We start from the raw sequence: 22,017 nt of genomic DNA on the forward strand, positions 1-22,017 counted from the left end.
GACAGTACAAAGAGTCCTGAAAGGGATAAGAAGGGAACAAAGAGAAGAGACAGGAAGACAAAGTGGCCAGAGAAATGTTTGGCAGAAGCCCAGCAGAAGCCCTGCCCCTCCCGCAGGCCTCCTGCCTGTCTGCGGAACCACCTCTCCTCTAGCACCAGCTTCTCTCTCCTCCAGAAATGCCACTGAACCCCTGCTAGTACCTCACCACCACCAAACATGTCACAGTAAAAGGGCTATAAGGTCGTAGTGCATGATTCTCCAAAGAAACTGCTTCTCATAAGAACAAGAGTTCTCATTTGCCAGACTTACAAAATCAGGAAGGACATCTTAACGAAGCCTGTGCTGTTCAATGAAAATATTTTCTTAATAAACACATGGGCATTTTCCCCTCGAAACCAACAGTACATTTGTTTGTTTTAAATAAAAGATAAACAGATATTTACGCATGGTAATAGAGGAAAAATACACCAACTGCTTGGTATAGTTAATGTGTAGAAAGAGACAAGGATTCAGGAGTTCTCTGCTACAATATGTTGCTGTCAATAACTTGCAGTGTAATCTTAGGCCAGTAGCTTAACCTCACTGGGCCTCAGTTTCTGGAGCTATAAATTGAGTGAGTAGGACATGTATAAAGCTTGCTAACTTGATGCTAACTTGATGATCTGTGATCTATCCACACCAGTCAATTCCAAAATGTCATGCCAGAGACACCATTTTGAGGGTCAGCTAGAGTATGTGGTGACTGACCGGGGGAGTCATGTATGATTTTAATACACTTTTTAAAAAAGAATATAAGTTCTTATTCCCCCCAACCTCAAACCAATGAAACATATCCCAAGGCCCTAGACCTCATCTGAGGTAATCCTTACCCTTGTCCTAAGCAATTTTCTTCGAGCCTTCTTAGAAATGCATACATTTTAGCGTTAGATGATGTAATGTAGGTCATCTCCATTGACTCTCAGATTTTAGAGATGGGAAAACTGAGGTCATAGCACAAGTCAGTAGCGAGAAGACCAGAGCCCAGATCCCATAGTTTGTGCCTATGATCTTTCCATTGCCAGAGGCTACCCTCAGAAGTTTGAGTTGGACACATGGCCCTTGTGAGTCCTTGAGAATTCCAGTGAGGATCAAGAGCAGTCTTTTGCTTCAAAAGTTATGTTTGTACTATACTGTATTCTCTTCAGCAATCATCTTATGTTTAAAAAATGTACGTATCTTCATTGAAAAAACTTTATTGCTAAAAAAAAATTCTCTCATCTGAGCTTTCAGCGAGTCACAATCTTTTTGCTGGTAAAGGGTCTTGCCTTTATGTCGCTGGCCAGTAAATGAGGGTGGTGGTTGCTGAAGGCTGGGGAGGCTGCAGCAACTTCTTAAAATAAGATAACAATGAAGTCTGCGGCATCAATTGGACTCTTCCATTCAGGAACAATTTCTCTGTTGCACACAATGCTGTCAGATAGCATTTTACCCACAGTAGAACTTCTTCCAATATTGGAATCAATCCTCTCAAACCCTGTCACTGCTTAATCAACTAAGTTTGTGTGATATTCTAAATCTTTCGTTTTCATTTCAGCAGTCTTCAAAGAATCTTCACTAGGGGTAGATTCCATCTCAAGAGATCACTATCTTTGCTCATCCATAAGAAGAAAATCCTCTTCCATTTAAATTTTAACATGAGACTGCAGCAATTCAGCCACATCTTCAGGCTCCACTTCTAATTCTAGATCTCTTGCTATTTCCACCACATCTGTAGTTACTTCTTTTACTGAAGTCTTGAACCCCTTAAAGTCCTCCATGCAAGTTGGAATCAACTTCTTCCAAACTCCTGTTAATGTGGATATTTTGACCTCTTCCCATGAATCACACATGTTCTTAATATTGCTTCTAGAATGGTGGATCCTTTCCAGAAGGTTTTCAATTTACTTTGCTCAGATTCATCAGAGGAATCACTATCTATGGTAGTTATAGCCTTACAAAATGTTACAATATTCTTTCTTGAAGAATAAGACTTCAAAGTCAAAATTACTCCTTAATCCATGAGCTTCAGAATGGATGCTGTGTTAGCAGGCATGAGAATACCATAAATCTTGTTGAATGTCTCCATCAGAGGTCTTGGGTGACTGGGTGCATTGTCAATGAGCAGTAACTTTTTTTTATGGAAATACTGGGGATTGAACCCAGGACCTTGTGCATGCTACACATGTGCTCTACCACTGAGCTGTACCCTTCCCCCAGCAGTAATATTTTGAAAGGAATCTCTTGCTCTCTCTTTTTTTTTTCCTGAGCAGTAGTTCTCAGCAGTGGGCCTAAAATATTCAGTAAACCATGTTGCAAACAGATGTGCTTTTACCCAGGCTTTGTTCCATTTACAGAGCACAGGTAGAGTAGATTTAGCATATTTCTTAAGGGCTCTAGGATTCTTGGAATGTTAACTGAGCATTGGCTTCAGCTTCAAGTCATCAGATGCATTAGTCCCTACTAAGAGAGTCAGTCTTTTCCTTGAAGTTTAAGGCGAAGCACTGACTTCTCCTCTCTAGCTATGACAGTCCCAGACGGCATCTTCTTCCGATAGAAGGCCGTTCTGTCTACACTGAAAGTCAGTGTAGCATTTCCATTAATGATCTGAGCTGGAGCTTCTAGATAACTTGCCGCAGCTTCTACACCAGCACTTGCTGCTTCACCTTGCACTTTGTGTTATGAAGATGGCTTCTTTCCTTAAACCTCATGAACCAACCTGTGCTGGCTTCAAACTTTTCTTCTGCAGTTCCTCACCTCTCTCGGACTTCACAGAACTGAAGAGAGTTAAGGCTTTGCTCGAGATTAGGCTTTGGCTCAAGGGAATATTGTGGCTGTTTTGATGGTCCTCCTAGACCACTAAAACCTTCTCCACATCAGCAATGAGGCCGTTTCGCCTTCTTACCTAATTCTTGTGTTCACTGGAGTAGCACTTTTAATCTTCTTTGAAAACTTTGCCTTCGCATCCGTAACTTAGCTGTTTGGCTCAAGAGGCTGAGCTTCCGGCCTAGCTCGCTTTTGACTGCCCTCCTCACTAAGCTTAATCATTTCTAGCTTTTGATTTAAAGTGAGAGACGTGCAACTCTTCCTTTCACTTGAACACTTAGAGGTCGCTGTAGGGTTATTAATTGGCCTAATTTCAATACTGTTGTATCTCAGGGAATAGGGAGACCCGAGGAGAGGGAGAGATACTGGGGTCAGTTTGTCGGTGGAGCAGTCAGAATACACACAACATTTATCGACTAAGTTTGCTGCCTTAGATGGGCGGGGCTCGTGGCGCCCGAAAACATTTACAAGGATAACATCAAAGATCACTGATATCATGGATCACCATAACAAATATAATAATAATAATGAAAAATTTGAAATAGTGTGAGAATTACCAAAATGTGACACAGAGACATGAAGTGAGCAAATGCTGTTGGAAAAATGGCAGCGATACACTTATTGGACACAGGGTTGCCATAAACCTTCAATTCAATGCAATATCTATAAAGTACAATAAAGCAAAGCACAATAGAAGGAGGTTAGCCTGTATTCTGGTCTGGACCATAGAGATAGGTGAAGTCTGTAAGATGTGCACCTCACTCACCCGCCACTATGCCTCTGTAATGCTTACTGATACACTGCATTGCCACCCACCCTGACCCAAATAAACCAGGGCAAGAGCTTCCGGAGAGGTATTACTCAGGCCACCTTCCTTCTATAGAGTGCAACGACAGGAAATGGTGCGTTGTGTCTTTAAGTGGAATACGACAGAAGGCCCCTGAAGGAATAATGGGATGGTTGGCCAATTTAGGATGAGGCGCCAGATGGGTAGAGAGGACCATTATGATCTTGTAATGCTTTGTTAACCTTTCCATAAAGATCTTATGTGGCCTAAAGCTCTGACGCTGAGAATCTACACTCATTTTTGTGTTTAGAAATAAGAAAAAAAAAACTACCAATATTCAATCTCTCCCCACTATGCCCCTCTCTCAACATTGGTATCTATTTTCAAAGCAACAGTTTTCTGCAAATAAAAAATTTCAAAACCCTCAATCACACCCATATCCCAAAGCCTGGCCTTAGTTAGAAAGCTCTGGGGCTCAGATTCAGTAGGGCTGGTTATCCTCTTTAATTGGATTGATGGCGACAATTGTAATTACCTTAGATGAGATTGCCAGTAATGTAATTACGCTTCCTTCGTCGGTGTGAGCCGGACTTGTGGAATACATACAGAAGATGCCTCCAATTACTGAGAGGTTAAGGAGAGCATCATATTGCCTCACAAATCATGTCTGTTGCCATATAGGATTTTTAGAAGTATGGAATTACACCTCTAAAGCAGCTTTTCTGGTCCAAAAATATTCCTTACACAGCTATACTATATAGTGAGACGGTTACATTCCAGAGTTCTATTTTTTATTAAAAAAAATTTAAAGGACTCAACAGAGAGTCTCAAGAGCAAATCTGTACTTTCTCACTGAGTTACTGCTTACTGTTTATTAACAGTGATTGCATCTGAAAACACTGTTAAAAAGCATACAATACACAGTAAAGTTTAACTTTATTTTTTTCCCTATGATTTGAAAACTTACCATTTCTGCAAGTAACATAATAAATAACAGCAGATAAATTCAAAATAGTCTTTTTGATAGAACCATAATTAATACCTAAGAAGCCAGCTTCTCTGCTACAATGATGCCTCTTTTCCATTTTCCAGTTAACACATGGAGAACTGAAAAATTTTCAGTTGGAAGCCTAGTCTCTAAACAGGACAAGCCTGCCAAACATGCCGCAAACACATGTAGTTTAGGAGAAATGGCACATACCAGAAGTCCACCGCAATCTTATTAGCTTTAGCACTGCTCTCATTAAAAATAGAGTTGCCTATGGGTTTTTCCTTCCCAAGCACATGAAACATAGAACTTGGAAATGCGCCCTTTTGAGAAACTTATTCCTGTATTCACAAACCAGATGGTGTACATCAAATGTATCCTGATTTTCTAATGAAATAAAAAAAGGGTTCCCATTGTGTTCTCTAATAATATGAACGCATCCTCAATTGCTAGTTTTGACAAATACTCCTGGAAAGCCGAACGACTTGGAGGATGTTGTCCTGCTGACCTGGACAGGAAGGCCTCGCTTGAGCAAAGAGCTGGGTCCATGCTCGGGGAGCTCTGCTTTTTAATTCTTCCAAAATGGGCTCCAGGAGAGGTGCAGACCCTGCCACACCCGCTCACAAAGAAACCTTCTGTCTTTGAACATCAGAGACAAAGAACCTGCTGTCTCATAGAAGAGCTAACCACACAAGAAAAAGACTCTCTCCCTCCCTCCCTTTCTCTCTCTGTGTCCACTGCTTAGTCACGCCACCAAGCCATTTTTGGGAAGGATGCTTTCATCACTAACACCACCAGTAAAAACCAGATTCTGGGCACCATCTGAATGTCACACTTTTTGAGACACCATATAGTAAAAGTGTATTCAAAGCCAATAAAGTTAGGCTGGATTTTCCCAACAAATCAAAAAAGAGTATAATATTGTTTACCTTGGAGAAGGTTGGTAGGTATGGTCAAAAACCTGAAAAAAGAAAAAAGAGAAATGGATTAATTTCCTGTTACTTCTGACCTTGCCACTGCAACCCTGCATTAAACACAGCGGTGGTGTGCCTCCTAATTTAGTAAAACAACATGTCATTTTTCTCTTGGTGGAAGTAAGAGAACGGCTTAAGTCAAGCTGGATTCTAACTGAATTCCGTTTCTCTATTTAATGCCACTATTAAATTAGGAATATGCTCAGCTGAGGAAAAGCATCCACCAGCAGACTTGAGGAAAAAACTGTGGCAGGTTAGACATTGTAGTTGAGAATTTTTTTTGAACTTTGAACAACTTAAAAGACCTCTGGTCCACAACATCTTATTTTATCTCATTCCACAGATGAGAAAAAATTTTCTTTGTGCTGAGACACCCTGTTTCATGAAATTCAACATCGTATCTCAGTTTTCTTCATAAACTGCTCAACTGTAGCGGTTAGGCTGGAAGGACACACATTACCAACAGGTTCAGACACACAATACTCCAAACCTGGAGATAACAACCTGGAAGCTTCATAGCCTACACAATGAATCAGTTACTCCATTAATACTATAAGCCTAACAGTCTGAAAACTGAAGGAAGATCTTCTGAATGGCACTGAGTGAAAACTACTGTGGAGTTAGGTGAACACCATGCCTTGTTCTCAGTTTGCTTTGCAGAAACATTTATTTTACATTTTAAATATGTGCATCTTCCGACTTGGGCTAGAGAGACTTAATTAAAAATACCACCACTACCACCAGGTGATGTTAAGGGTAATCAATACTCCAGGATTTGAGAATTTTTCCCCAAATGTCACACAGTTCCCCGGGACCTGCGTGATTTCCTCTCCTTAAGGTGTAGGACTGTTTCCCTTCTTGGTGTTTTGTCATTAAAAAAAAAAAAAAAAACTTAGCAAACAGGTACCAAGTCAATCAAAGGGTTAGCATTCTTTTTATTTCGGTGCTCTTTCTTAATGGGCAAAATTGATTGATTAGTTCACCTAGAACATTCTTAGCCTTAGGACAGAAACAACACTTTGTACACAATAATGTACTGGATTTAAACGAGAGAAAGAAAATCAACATTCAAGAATACAGTGAACTTCAAAAATGGAAGAAAATAGAAAAAGCAAGGTTTGAAAGCGTACTGAAAAATATATATTTCTTATATATTTAAAATCTAATGTGTATGTTTTAAGTTGTATTGAATTATCACGTGTGTCTCTTAGTTGGAAGTCTACTTACACGATGACATCTAAACTCATCTGAAGAGTTTATACTGTCACCTTAGTTTCCTTAAACTACAGATACTTTTTGAGAAAAAAAAAATTAAGGTATTTCCCCAGTACATCCACAGCCTCTACTGCTTTGCACCACTCCCACCCTCACCACTACACTGACTTCAGAACTACTTTCAAAGGAAGAGGCTTCTCTAAGTGGGAAGTTTGTTGACCTTTCAGGAAAGACAGGGGGTGAAAAAGAGAAGCAGCTGGTTTCTTGGCACTGGCTGGAATAAAGCGAGAACTACCGGCACCTCGCAACCGGCATCCTCCTCTGCTCCGATCTCCTCCCCGACCCTGTTCCACTATTTATTGTTTGGGCATCTGGAAGCATCACGCCCCTAGCACAAACATTTATGTGTGCATGACAGTCCCTCAGGGGAGCTTATTGAAAATGCAGATTCTGAGCTCTAGCCCAGCTCCACTAAACCCGAATCTCTCAAGGGTTAGTGCCCAGGAATATTTATTTTCAATAACTTTCCAGGTGACTTTGATCAGGCAGTCATTTTGAGACAGAAAGACTTAGGAAGATATGAAAAGTGATCTCAAGCTGTGCCAAGTGCCAACCCTTGGGTGGGCAGGTCTGTTGTACTGATATCCCATCTCAGAATGTGTATGCAATAAATATTTAAGCTTGATGAATAGGATTTCATATGTAACTACAATGTGTTCATTACTTGCAAATGTTTTTCCTTCTCTGTTATGATTGCCAAATAGATAACCGACCTGCCTTAAGCATTGTTTTGTTTTGGTTACCTATAAATCACTGAAAAAGCAGAAAGTTTAGGTAATAAAGACTCTTATTAACATGGCCCTTATTTATTGTTTAACTCCAGGTAAGTCATAGAATCCTGGACATATATAGCTGGAAGTATTTCAGAAAAAAAATTCATCCAATTCTTTCATTTTTTTTCAGATGAAAACACTTTCACACAGACAGATGAACTAACTTTAGGATTAGTGTATAAATGGGGGTGATCTGAAAGAGTAATGGAAAACTTTAGCTGTGACCTTCAATAATTCCCGGGCGTCTGCTTAATTTTTACCCCCTCTCAGTTCAGATGGAAACATCCAGAAAAAGAACTATGTAAGTAAATACAATTAATCATAATCAATCATGTACTGTCTTGGATCTGCCTAGAACCAAAATACCGACATGGACACATGGCATCCTGCTGGTTCTAATTTTCCACCAATTCATTAAACATTTCATGCTTTGCTTGTGACAGCACAAACCTTTCAACTTCCTATAATAATTAATGTTATGAAAGGCATCGGAGTGCCCAAATACATGCCATGAAGTCCTCGAGGGTGGTTCCAACACACATGGAGTTTGCATAAATTATAATAAACATATTCTTATCATTTTCTTTGTGTCAGCCTCAGGACTTCACTTACTTCATCTACAAATGTTGGGTTTGGACTAGATGACAGAACCTAAGAATCTCACAGTGTGATACAATTAAGCTAAAACAAAAGGACTGATGTAAAGATGCCAGCTTTTAACTGAAAACATATAAACATATTTGAGAACTGGTCATCTCTTCCACCCACCACCATCATTTTACTGAAAAGGAAAATTTTAACACCAAAAGCATTGGAAACACCTAATTTCAAAATAAAGATAAACTTTAATTTGGAAAAAAAATAAACTTGTTCACGTACTACATTGTCCTCACATTTTCCAGATTGCTGAAGATTCATAATAACTCTGTCACAGACCAGTGCCAGTCAGTGAGCTACTCTTTGGGAGTCACTGCTATAAAGTTCTTCTACAAAGAACTTGGAGGCAATGTTCCGCTGGGTTTATATACTCATCCCCTGAGATGCTTCCAAAGCAGAGGAGTTCCTGGTTTCAGGACAGAAGGGTGTGGCAGCAGTGGTGGGTGCTTCACAGTCCAATCCCCTCTCAGGGATTCTTAGAAAATAATATTATATATTCAGAGTTCTTTTGAAATAAAGAAAATGTTAATTTTATCTCTCATTTTAAAAATGTTGTCATTTACCCCAGGAAACTTTCTTTTGCACGTAGCATCTATTCACATTCTGCAAAACCAGAATTCTGCATAGCATGCTCTCGGAAGGAGCCTGTAATTTCCCCCTAAATCAGCTCCACATCCTGACCTGCCAATTATAGCTAACAGGCCTACCGTTCTCCAACTCCTCAGTGGTAACTTTGAAGGAGTCTTTGACCCACACTCAAGAAATATTAGCTAAGTGGACTGGAAGTGAGCTCAGCACTGCAGGGAGCAGGCGACCAGGCCAGTTTAGAGGAAGCCCTGTGGGGAGGAAGGCTTGGTCCTTCTGAGGGAGATGGTCTCTCCCCTCCCATCAGACCCAGCCATGTCTTCTAGGCTTTCTCTCTTCCTGATCACTTCACTAGGCTCTGCTGTATGTAAGGACAACAACATAACAGTGGCTTAAACAAGATAACTTGGCTTTTTCTCTGGATACATAATTACTTACACAGTCCCGAGCAGTGGTTCTCAAAGTCAGCTCCAGGGGAGCCGTATCAAAACCACCTGGGATCTTGTTAGACAGGCAAATTCTCGAACCTCTCCTCACATCGGCTGAATCAGAGGCTCATCAGGGCCTCAGGTGGTGTTAGGACTTCCAGTTTCTAAACTTTCAGAACCTCTGTTCAGAGGTGGCTGGTCCAAGGCTAGGATGGGGACTCTCCCCCAAGGAGTCTTCTAGGAACCCAGGCGCCGTAGGATGTTCCCCTGGTACACAAGATCCCAAATGACTTGCTAGCACCTGTGTTCAGTCACGGCTCCTGTGCTCTGGGGATGTTTTCTAGACCAGACTCTCCTCTGAGTCCCTCAGTCACTGGCCTGGTTCAACTCTCCCTGGTCTGGGCAGCAGTCTTCTCACGGCCTCTCTCACGCCCACTGATTCTCTTCAACGCAGTTCCTCCCACCTAACTAGAAGAGCTGTCTTTCGTTGAATGTGATTTTGTCTCTTTCTTAAAAGACCATCATCTGATTCGCCAGTGGTAAAGACCAAACTCTGCAATGAAGGTCACAGCTTCTTTCCATTTTGGGTACCTCTCTTTCTTCTCAATTACCCCCTTGCCCCTACCTGGACACCTTCTGGATCCCAGATTCCAGCTGCAGTAAACGCTGTTTCCAGAACCCCCCATACGACTTCCACCTCCATGCCTTTGCACGTGCTCTTCCCCTTGCTTGGAATATTAGTGTTCACACTCCTCTCCACACACACACACACACACTCTCTCTCTTTTTCTCTCTCACATGCACACATGCCCTCAGACACAGTTTCTTCTTCACCTGATACACACCCGCTCATCTTTCAGAATCTGACATGCACACCACTGTGCGGGCCTTTCTCAGCTTCCTCATGCTTGGGTACTTGCCTCCCTGTGCTCCCTCTGTAACGGTTCCTACTTATTCTAGAACACTCATCACATTGTATTCTAACTTGCTGTGTCATCTGCCTCCCGCATTAGGTGGGGAGTTTCTTGGATGCAGGCACTGCTACTTATTCAATGAACAGTTTGTCCCTAGAAGTTCACATCCTGAGGCCGAGGGCCCAGCACAGGGTCAGTGTCCAATGGGTACCCAGTAATGGCTCATTTAAAGCGTGAATGAATGAATGTCTTCTGTAAATTCTCTTAAGGATGTAATGATTGTAATAAATCTGTGGGTGTCCCTGAGGAACACACATAGAAGCATCTTAGTTGTCTGTAATGTACTGAATCCGCTAACTTCAGACATGGGAAAGTATTTTCAGAAAAAGTACTGGCCTTTGAAGAGCAAAAGAAGAAGGAGGAGGGAAATGAGGAGGAAAAAACCCTGGAGTCAGGGCGAAAGATGTGGAATTTCTACACTCAAAGCGAAGAATGTGTTTGTATGCCTGTACCTGGAGAAACTGGGCAAAATGAGTCCTGTAACAGTGATTTCGGCTCTACAGAGAAAGAAATACCATCCTTTCACGTCTGCGAGACTTAATGGCACCCGTCCCTCTTGCTGAGCCCAAGACAGTGAATTATGTTGTCTCCACACTGATGAATTTAAATTCCCTCAGGCCTAGTCGACTGTGACACCATTTCACCCTGAAATATTTCCTTTCAGCTTTTTGAAAGAAGGGAGAATCTCCGGATGTTTGAAGCTTTTGTTCTGATTATTAAAAAAAGAAAGTCTTTCCAGGCAATTGTCCAAACCCGAGAGCTTAAATTAAAACTCTCATTTTCAGAATTTCTCATGTAATTCCATGTTTGGATTGAAGGTAGAGACCTTTTCTTGCCTAATCATGGGACAAAGAGTAGTGAATGCTCTGAAATTCCAGACCAAGTTAGAATGAAGGACACAGCAGAGATGAGTGGTCCTATTGTGGCTCTTAGAAAGTGGCAGAGGGGTAAGCCCGTCTTTTCATGATCTGTCCTGTGCCAAGACCTGGCTTTGTTTACGCGATCAGTGAATCCATTCTGGAAGGTTATGTTCATTATGGTACTTTGTCACTAATCGGATAAGGGAAACAATTAATGTGGTTGCCAATATTGTTACTTTTCATAATGAACCAAGCCAAATACATGTGCAGTGGTGCTGAATAATTGTTGGATGTAAAAAAAAAATTCCACAGTCTTGTCATAATTTTCATGAAGGGCCCTTCTAGATGCAAATTTTTATTTATGTAATTTTCATAGGATGTAATTTGACATAGTCTCTGTCTCCTAAGCAAGGGGTTTGTTGTAAACACTCTATTTAGCTTGCAATTACCATACAGTTAAATGACTAATCACAGAAGCTCACTCCACAATCATTGACAAAAATGGCCACACTTAAAGCTGAAATGAACGCTGAGAAAAACGAATCTGCCTCTCACCCGCACCCAGGAAGTCAGTCACAGAAAAATGCCCCCAACACGACTACAGTTTCATGATGAGATACAATTAATCTGTGCTGTCTGAGCCCAAAAATTCCAAATCTTGGGTCCTGAGTTTCCACTTCAAGTACTGCTGAAGGCAATGAAGAAGGATGGGGAAAATTCCTTCACAACAAAAGGGTAAGCCATTCTCTAAGTGTGCTTGGATGAGATGCTTAAACTCTGGCTCACAACATTTTTCTTCCCCACTAATCCTTCTCTTATAGCCAACCAAATAAAAAGGTATTGATTTTTAATGAAATGCACTTATGAAGCAATGATCATATTTTTCCAGCTCCCATTACCTGGATTCCAGAAATAACATTTAGTTCACCTTAGAGACTTCTGTAAGGGCTGGAAAACTCAGAGAATGTTACCAAGGATGCCACTGACAGCAGGAGACGACTGCTCCCCCAACCCCTGGATTTCACTCCTACTCCCGCCAAGTTTATTGTTTCATACTGAGGAGGTGTTGGGCCTTTTGGCATATGTTGATCATAGTCATCTCTCTTTCCAGCCTCCACTGTGGCCCTTTCAAAATGTCACTCTCCCCAAGTTCTCCCTCCTACCACATGTCTCATCAGGGTCAGCAGATAATCTGGCTTCTTCACACCCAGAGACACTAGAAGCCAATACAAAGGAACTCCCCCAACAAGCTGAAACTTCTGTCCGCACCCGCACAGCCGCTCTCCATCTATCCGTCTGCGGTGTCCTCACCCACCCTCACCCGCCTTTCTCCCGACACAGTGAAAGCTGCGCCCTCCAACCAAACCCTGCAGCCTATCCTCTCGTAGCTCTCCTCTCCTCGTTTTTGACTTTCAGCACATCTTTCCCATCAATCTCTCAAATCAAAAAACAAATGAAAACCTCCCACCCACCTTTCTACTCCTTAGAGATCAAACTTCTTTAAAGAATTGTTTCCAACTCACGTGCTGTGTTGGCCAGTCCACAAAAATGACTCTACAACCAACCACTCCTCCTGGTCTTCGCATCCTTTTGCTTTCTTTCCCTCTCTCTGAAGCTAGGCTGGACTTGTGACTCACTTTCTGGGCAAAAGGATGCAACACAGGGACCTTGTGTAACTTTTAAGGCTAGGTCAAAGGCAGTCTTGCACTTCCCACCTGGGTCTCCTGGAACACTCGCTCTCGGGGCAACTGCTCGCCATGGAAGAAGTCCAGCTAGCCTGAGATTACTGTTATGAGGAAACCCGAACTGGCCACGTGGGGTGATGGCGGGGAGAGAGAGGATGATGCCTGCCCAGCCTCCAGGCATTTCTATCATTCCAGGTGAGGACCTGCCATTGGACATTCAGCCCAGTAAAATTTCCAGTTGGTTCCAGTCCCAGGCAAGATCTGAGTGCAATTGTATGAGAGATGCTGCGTTAGTTTCTGAACGTTCCTATAACAAAGTACCACCAATGGAGCTTAGAACAGCAGAAGTTTATTCTCTCACAGTTCTGGAGGCCAGAAGTCTGAAATGAAGGTGTCAGCAGGGCCAGGCTCCCTCTGAGACTCAGGAAAGAATCCCCATTTGCCTTTTGCTAGCTTCTGCCAGAGGGCTGGATGGGCACTGATCAGTCCTTCACATTCCCTGAATTGTAGCCACATCACTCCAATCTCTGCCTCTGTCATCACACGGCACCCTCCCCATGTGTTTCATAAGGACCTGGTCGTTGTGAATTACCAGTTCACTCCACCCCAGGATGACCTCACCTTAACCAATTATATCTATAAAGACCCTATTTTTAAATAAGGTCATATTCTAAGGTACTGGGGGTGAGGACTTCAACATATGTTTTTGAGGGACGAGACAGCCCATAACTGACCCAAGCTAGAACCCCTCAGCTGAACCCAGTCAACCCACAAACCAGTGAGAGATCCTAATAAAACCCTAAAAAATGCACTATCTGTGAAGCACAAGAAAGCAAAGTGCAACAGAACAGGCTATGCCTGCACATCTGCCTCCCCTCCTCCTGCAAGTCCATCCAAATGGCCAAAGAAATTTGTCTGCAAGAATACATTCATTGAAAAACAAAGAAGGGTGACATCAGCAGACCAGACACTTCAAGCATTTCTTAAAGATGCAAAGCAGATAGAATTGGATTGAAAGAGGAGGCAAAAACACAGCGAGACAACCGAGGAGGAGGCTGAGGAGAGGACCTCTGAGACGAGAACTGCAGGCACGAGCCCAGGCTCAGAGTCCGAGACACTGCCCTCCCCTCAGCTTCCTCTTCATGCAGAACAGCTGGAGAGACCTGCTCCCTCACCTACAGATGTTACAAAAGCAAAGTGGGGCCTTTCCATGGGGGCTTCTCCCTTGGGGGTTGGGGCCAGAGGGGCAAAGGAGCAGTGTCCTTGATAAAGGCAGGGCTCCACAGACAAGGGGGGACACACAGCTCCATCCAGGGGCAGGAGACAGGACGATGCCTCCCATCCATTCACCCTCTTCTGCCACCACAACCCAGTTGGGTGTGGTGACTCGTGTGCCCAGCCACCATCACACCATGAGGGAAGCCTGCCCAGAGGGGACCTTCATGCGACTCTCCAGCCTGTCCACTCACGAGATGGTCTCCCCACCGACAGTGCAGGGCTGTTCTGAACAAGAGACATCTCTCATTCAGAATTTCTCAACTTTGGCACTGCTGACATTTGGAGCTGGACAAACCTTTGCTGTGGGAGTCTGTCCTGGGCAGTGTGGGATGCAGGACAAGCAACACCCTCGTCCTCCACCCACGAGATGCCCTAAGTGTGCCCCACCACCCCAACCCGGGGTTGTGACAGCCAAAGGATGTCCCCAGACATCACCAAATCACCCCCCTATTGAGAACCATTACTCTTTTCTCCCCACTTATTCCTTAGATCTTTATTGAGCACATCCAGGCACTAGAGAGCCATTACTTCTAATTCATGGCTAGCAAACCCCTTCTTTGGCTCTTTGCTTATTATTAGGAGACTATAAAACTCAGTTCTCTAGGAAATACTGGTCATATCTGATTGTCAGCGCCTGCTTAACTCCTACTCCCACTCTCTAAGTCCTTCCCGGGACCCGCCTCTCCGTCACACGCGCAGCCCCCACGAGGCGCGGGCGTTCGGACAGCAGCCAGATGCGCTCTTCACACCGGCTTGCAGACGCCCGCAGGGGAGACTGCCTGCCGTCTTCCACGCGTGATCTGTGGCTTCAGAAACGTGCAGTTCTTGGGCTAACTCAGAACTTCTCCCCAGGAACGGCTCTGTGCCGAGCCCGAGGAGCGTGGCTTAGCAAAGAGGAAAGGCAGGAGCGGGCGGTTGAGAGCCTGACACCAAGCATTTGACTCCCTTGAAGTTAGCGGAGGGAGTAAATTCTCCTGTGAAGGGTTGGAAAAGAGAATAGGTGGGAATTCTGCCCCCTAGACAGCTGGCTCTGCTGGGGTTTCATTTGAATGCATGGCTCCTCTCTGAAAAGGAACTGTCCCAGGAAAGACAAGCCTCACCTGCTGCTGGGAGGAGATGCCCTAGAGAGGGAGGGTCGGGTGGGAGGAAATCCTGGAGAGAGACTTGACCGGGCTCATGGCTGGCATCCTCTGCGGGATCCTTCCAGCAGGCCAACCCCCACCCGAGGGACTGGGAATGTGCGCTGGGGGAGGGGCGGGAGAGGGGGGGCGGGGCCCCTTCAGCTCAGTCTTTCCATAGGCTGTGAGGGAACTTCTTCATGGGTGAGGCACCCAGGTACCTTCCTTCGGTGCTTCCCTGTGGAACTAGATGCACACATGCAACCTCACAACCACTTCTCAGAGGGAACACACCTGTCTGAGTAAATCAACGTTGGCCAGCTAGGCTCTCCTTTAGCTGCTAACAGCATGCTCACCCCAGTGGAAATAGAGAAGGGGGAGGAGATCCAGCCTTCCATAATTCACCAAGATGCCAAAGTACTACCTCATTTAGAAACAGAAGTTGTTACTGCTCCAGAGCAGTGGCCAGCGAGCTCTGAGCCCACTGCCTATTGTTGAAAATAAAGTGTTATCAGAACACAGCCACACTCACACGGTCTATGCTTACAGTGACGGAATAGATGAGTTGTGACAGGGACCATTTGACCTGCAAAGTCTAAAATATTTACTATCTTGCCTTTTACGTAAAAAGTTTGCCAACCCAGCTCCATAGCCCTGAAGGCAGAATTTTTTTTAATATACCAACCAGTAGCCTGTTTTTCTTCACTGTGTTGTAGCTGTACTTAAGCAGAGTGTGAGGTTTTCAATATAAGACGGACAGTTTTTGGAGAAGATATGTTTAGGTTCCTTGATCTTCCAGTGAATGATGCTTTTCAGAGAGGTCTGGGATGTTGCCAGTAGGGTCTAGTGTGGCCCCTCAAGTCTGCAGGTGGGTAAGGTGGAGAGAGGAAGGATGAGACCAGGAAAGGAAGGATGGAAGGTGTGAAGACCAGGTGAGGAGTCTGCCTTGAAAACCCAGGTCAGAGCCAGGTGAGCAGCGGGAGGAGGCAGGGCAGAGGGAAGCCTGTCCCCCAGGGTCCTGCCCCGCTCCCAGCCATGTGGCCTTCTTGCCTCTGCTCCTTTAGTGCCCCCCCTCCACTCCCAGGGCTCCTCCACCTGTAGGAAGCGGCTTCCTCCCATGGTCGCACATCCAGAGATGCCAAAGCCCTTTCTCCCTGCCTGTTGTTCCTGTACAGCCATCGTCCTCAAACCCAGACCCCTCCCAGAGACCTCCCCCTCCAGCCTACCTCTGTGGCAGCCTTCCCGGCCCACTGAGGGCACTCTGGGGAGAAGAGGGCAAATGCACACACAGGCAGGGTAAAAAAAAAAAAACCTATCAAATTTCAGTTTGAGAATCTCGACCTGCATTTAAAAACAGTCCTAGCACAAAACAGGTAGCAGAACAGTGTTTTCTTTACAGATGGATGGCTACAGGGTTGGGGGGCTTGCGAATGCACCTGTTCCGTAGGATTTTTCATTGAAGAAAATTCATTTAATTCGGCAAAGCACTGTTACTATGAGCCAGCTGCTGGGGTGTGCGGGAAGCTTTGTTCATAGAGCTCCAACTTACCATGGTTCAAAAGTGGTTTTATCTTCCCAAAGTAAAATCTCATTTATACAATAACTGGACATCAGAACATTTGGATAATGCAACCTCCTTCTATTTACTTGCATCTGTGCAATATTTCACAACGAATAAAGCACTTTCCCAGAGATGGCTGTGTTTGGCCCTCCCAGCCAATCTGGAGGGCAGGTAAAATGCTATTCCTTTGGAAAAATAAGCAAATTAGCTCACCGAGGCTAACTGGCTTGTTAACCTTGACTGCACTAGGTTAGTACACTGACCAAGACTTTGATTCCTAAGTTCTTGGAACCTTCCCTAGCATTCTTGCTGTATTTTCTAAATTACAGTGCTGCTTTGTATCTCCAAACGGATCCCGATCATTTCTTGCAGGAGGCAGCTGGATTCTTATGCCCATGAAGAACTGTCTGTACACTAAATAAAGGACACAGCACAAACACATCCGAAGAAGCCATGATAAACAGAATATAATTAGCTCATTTAAAAGGCTTCTTTTGTCATTTTTATAATCAACAAATATTAAAAGTAAGTGCCCTTTTAGAAAAGCTGAGGAACAGTAAAATAATAGGCTTACTAAGTAGGTATTATAAGATTTGGGGGAACCATAGGGGCCTTGGGTAGGAATGTAATCCTGAACAAATGGTCCTCCTCTCCCCCTCCTTGGCCCCATCATTCCTTCAAAAGTCAATCAATCATAACAATTCCATGTAGAGAGGCAGTGTGCCTGCTGGTTAGGACTGCAGGCCGGGGCCAGATAGATCCTGAGCAAGTTTTTAAACTTTTCTCAACTTCAGCTTCTGCACATATTAAATAGTACTTACTTTACGGGGTACTGAACAGGATAATCCATTTTCATAAATTACTTAGTACAGTTCATAGCACATAGCAATTGATGCATAAATTTTGTCAACTGCTATCAATAGCATTATTGATATAAATAACATATTTTTGGCCTCTCCCGTACCTCAGTCAGAAGCCTCTCGATTTCTGTGGCAAGATGCTGCTTGGCTGAGGTGCTGGATGCTTGCAGAAACCTGTTATATAGGAGACGTGGTCTGCCTTTCTCTGATTTCTTGCTACACGGCGTTCTTGCCTCTCCTAAGTGAGCAACAAGCCCCAGGCAGTATTACCTTTTCAAGATGAGGACAGGCTCCCTCATTGGGGCTGTCAGAGAGAATTTGGGGCGTGTGAGCCATTTAAATGAATCAGACCTGACAAATCCGATTTACAGATTAAAATAATGTTGTGATATTTACCAAAAGTATATACAGCAAGTTAAGACACCTCCAAGAGGCAGACATTGAGTGCCTATTTTAATCAGCTGGTATCATTTAGCTACCACCAGACGCAAAATGCTTAGGAAAGGTAAACCTGATCATAAATAATTCCCCTTTTGATGCATTTAAAACATCAAGGAGGACCTTTGTTCAGAGTTTGCTACAAGGTGACACATCTGCAACGTTATTCGAGGTCATATCAGGTTTCATTTGGGTGTTAGGAGAAGATCTGATTTGACATAAACAGACGCCAAACAAAGCATTTAAAGCCATTTCACCAGGTGCCAGTGTATTAAGATAGACAGACAACAGAAACCCACAGCCCGCACACATTCACTCAGTCTCTGATGCTTGTGGGACTTTATCAGTATGGCTTAATCAATATCCCCAACATTTCTGAGCAGAATCAAGAATCAGAGCCTTGAAAGAGACCTCAAGGAGTTACTTCCTCTAGAAACCCTGCAGCAAGGTTACTGCTTAGGAGAAGCATGGTCTGGCTTTCAAAACTTACCTGTTGAATGAAGGAAGAAAAATTCTCTTTCCCTCTCATCCCCAGAAGGCTGCTTTGCCCTCGGGGTATGAGAGGGGCTGAGAAGTCTGGAGCAGCCCCAGAGGGGTTAAAGCCCTCAGCCACTCACTTATTTATTATTTATACCCTGCCTGCTTCTAAAAAAGACTTGAGGCCACTTACTACAAAAGATACCAACAATAAAGAGCATTATCTTCAGTTCTCCCTTGCAGGGATTTATTATCACTTTCATGATCATCAAAACAAGTATTAAATGGCTATTTGCATGGGATGCTATGCCCGGGGCTGCATAAATCAGGCAGAGGCAGCTCTGACCTCTGTCAATTTCCATCCATCCATTCAGCTCAGTTTGAGTTCATTCATTCTTTGGACAAGTATTTATTCAGCCCATTCCACATGCAAGTGCTGTGAGGCTGGGTGGGGGTGGCAAACACCAGCTACACGTGGACCCTGCCCTCAAGGAGTTCACAGATTAGTATAGGGGGCTTAGGGCCAGGGTATGTGATCGTGATGTGTGTGTGGATGAGGCACGGAACTTCGGCTCCTCCAAGCAGGGAGGAAGGGATCAGTGCAGCAAGGAAGCTGCAGAGAATGGCAGAGGAAGAAGTGGGGGATAGCGTCTGCTCATCCTGCGTCCTACAGAGAAACCAGCTGCAGCAGAGCAGGCTGCTGGCAAAGCCGTGGAGAAGAACTCGGCTCTCCCAGGCACCTCTTCGTCCCCCTGGAACTCTCTGCCAAGCCCTCATGCTGTCACAGATGCCTAGTTTCCCCTTTCCCAGAAGACTGGCACGCCATCTTGGTGACATGTCCTGGGATACAAATGCCCGATTCTATAGGACCCTACTCTCTGCTGGTCACCACCACCACCAACAGGGATACGGAGCGCTTATCTGCACCAAGATAGACATAACCAGCCGTTGTTTGTTGCCACGCCATGCCTAGGAGTATTTGATTTTAAAAGAGGACCAGACATGGGGACAAAGGAAGCAATCTTGACAAAAAGGCCTCCTTGGAGGCCTGTGTTTGGAGTGAGAGGTGTCTGGGCACCCTCAAAGCCAGGACCCAAATAACTTCCAGCCCTGTGTACCTAGCAGGCAAGGCATCCCCGGAGAAAACCTCCTTGAAGGCTCTCAGTAGCAGATCTGCTCTCCAGCCAGACTGTAAGGAGGAGCATGAACCTCCTCACTACACGCCTTCATCCCTTGGAGCAGCCGCTCTTAAGCTTTAGTTTATGAAAGAATCTCAGGGGGAGCTTGAAAAAGTACAGATTCCAAGGCTCCATTCCTGGAAACTCTTGTTTCTTCAGGAGGTCTGGAGTGGGTCTTGGAATCCGGACTTTTGACAAGTACCACAGCAGCCTCTGGGGAGGCAGTCTTTCACTCACCCTGGAGATTTAGTGCCACAGGGAGGCACAGTCTAGGGGGAGGTCCAGAAGCAGGACAGGTGTCTGTCTTGTTCCCACTCGCCCACAACAGTGCATGGCTCAGATTAAACACTCAGTAAATATGTTGATTTAATCAATGCTTGGGGACTTGCCTTGCCTCCTGGCACACCAGGAGTGGAGGTCTTGGTAATATTTTTGGTGCATAAAATCTTGGGGAAAGTATAAAGGTACAGAGGTGTCTATAGAAAGGACTCTGGATCACACAGACCTGGAATGAGGTGGTGGAGGATAGTGCGTGGAGAGTAGGAACTACAGGTGGATCTCGTCCTGCCTTCAAGAAGTTGACAGGACAAGGGTTTGGTGGGATTGGGAAGAAAATGCTTCGAGGTTTAGCTCGAGACTCATAGATCTGTTTAGCATCTCATCACTCACCCGCCCCTCTCTAGGCTTCTAGAGGAAAGAAGATCCTGAAAGAGAAGTGGAGACTGACAGACGGAAGGCAGGACTGCAGGACCGAGGGGGAGCAGGCAGTGCAGGCGGTTGCAGTGCAGTACAGGGGCCGCCTGATTTGACCCACGAGGGACACTGAGCAGCTCTTACCCCCACACCCTAGATGCAGCTGTGTCTTCTGCTTTGTGTCAGGCAACCCCCCAAATGGGCTGCTTTTTGGCCAAGGCATTTACCGTGTGGCAGCTAGCCTATTGTCAGGTTAAATTTATTCTTTTGTCTCCTGACTGGCTTTCATTAAAAAAAAAAAGTGTCAGTCCATCGAAGAAGAGAAATCCTACAACTTCTTTCTTTCAACAACTTATTGCTGGGCCTTGTAATCCACTGTCAGGAAATTCTCATGCTTCATGTCCGATGTCAGTTAGCAGGAGAACAGAGAGCTGTCCCGACGTCCACTGACTGCATTGTTAGGTTTCTTAAGAGCCCTGCTCAGGGAGGGGAGGTCCGGGCTCTGGCAGCTGCTCCAAGCAAGGCTGGCTGCCTTACAGATCTTGCTGTCATCCAGGATGGCTTAGCTGATATTCTGCGAAACGGGACACCGGATACAACCTGGCCAAACTCGACTTCTTCCCAATATCATTGTGCTTGAGGAAGCAATTAATGGATCCAGAGTCTGTTTTTGGATAATCTGGGAGATTTTTCCAATCAGTATCTTCTCCCTCTGAATTCAAATGAAGGACTCACCTACAAAGGGCTCTGTACATAGGTCTATTCCCATGCCGAGAGACGTGAGACCTAGATTCTAGCTGTTGATGTAACTTTACAGAAGAAAGGAAACTCTTCAGACCTCATGTTCACCTGGAATTGGAGTGGGTACTTCTAGCAGCAGTGAAAAGTCCTCCAGGGGCTTCTCATTACACTGAAAATTCCAATTACTTACAATGTCTTACAATGTCTGCATGACTTGCGGTCCAGCTACTATTCACACCCCTCTAGTTCTTGCTCTGGTTCTCTCTGTTCCCCTGATACTCCAAGCTTATTCCTACTTTGAGACCTTTGCATATGCCCCTCCCCCAAACCCTCTGCCGTCCTCCTCTATCCCCACACCTCTTTACAAGGAATGCTGTCACCTTACCCAGATTTTTTTTTTTGCATGACTGGCTTCTTCACATTATTCAAGTGTCTGTTCCACTGCGACCTTCCCAGAGAGGTTTCCACAGTCACTGAGTCTAAAGAAGTGCCTCCCTATTCCAGCCAAACACTCTCCACCACACTCCTTGATTGAACTTTCTCAAAGCGCTTACCACTATCTGGAATTGCCTTGTTTATTTGGCAGTCTGCTTGTTTGCAAATAGTCCTTCTATCATGTGACCGATACATCCCTAAAAATTACCATGTTATGTGAAATCACACACTATAAACCATGGGGCTATGGGAAAAATGGGGTTGGGAGCGTAACGCTGAAAAACTTCATCAGTGACACAATGAAAAAGAAAAGATGGAAACAATAAAAAAAGAAGAAAAGGCAGCACAGTTTTGTAGTTTGCTGGTCAGGATATATACAAATACTACAATACTATGTCACTTTACGGTGAA

General features: G+C 44.5%; 1 protein-coding gene across 1 annotated transcript in view; it reads right to left on the reverse strand.

The window, feature by feature from the left end:
- SEMA6D (semaphorin 6D) overlaps nt 1-22,017 on the reverse strand; it is a 415,405-nt gene that overhangs the window by 156,645 nt on the left and 236,743 nt on the right. Inside the window, exon 4 of the mRNA XM_072962494.1 lies at nt 5,546-5,577. The gene's annotated coding sequence lies outside the window, so the exon portion shown is untranslated. The remainder of the gene's footprint in view (nt 1-5,545; nt 5,578-22,017) is intronic.

This window comes from Vicugna pacos, chromosome 6 (assembly GCF_048564905.1).
Source record: "Vicugna pacos chromosome 6, VicPac4, whole genome shotgun sequence".
NCBI classification, from domain to species: Eukaryota; Metazoa; Chordata; class Mammalia; order Artiodactyla; family Camelidae; genus Vicugna; species Vicugna pacos.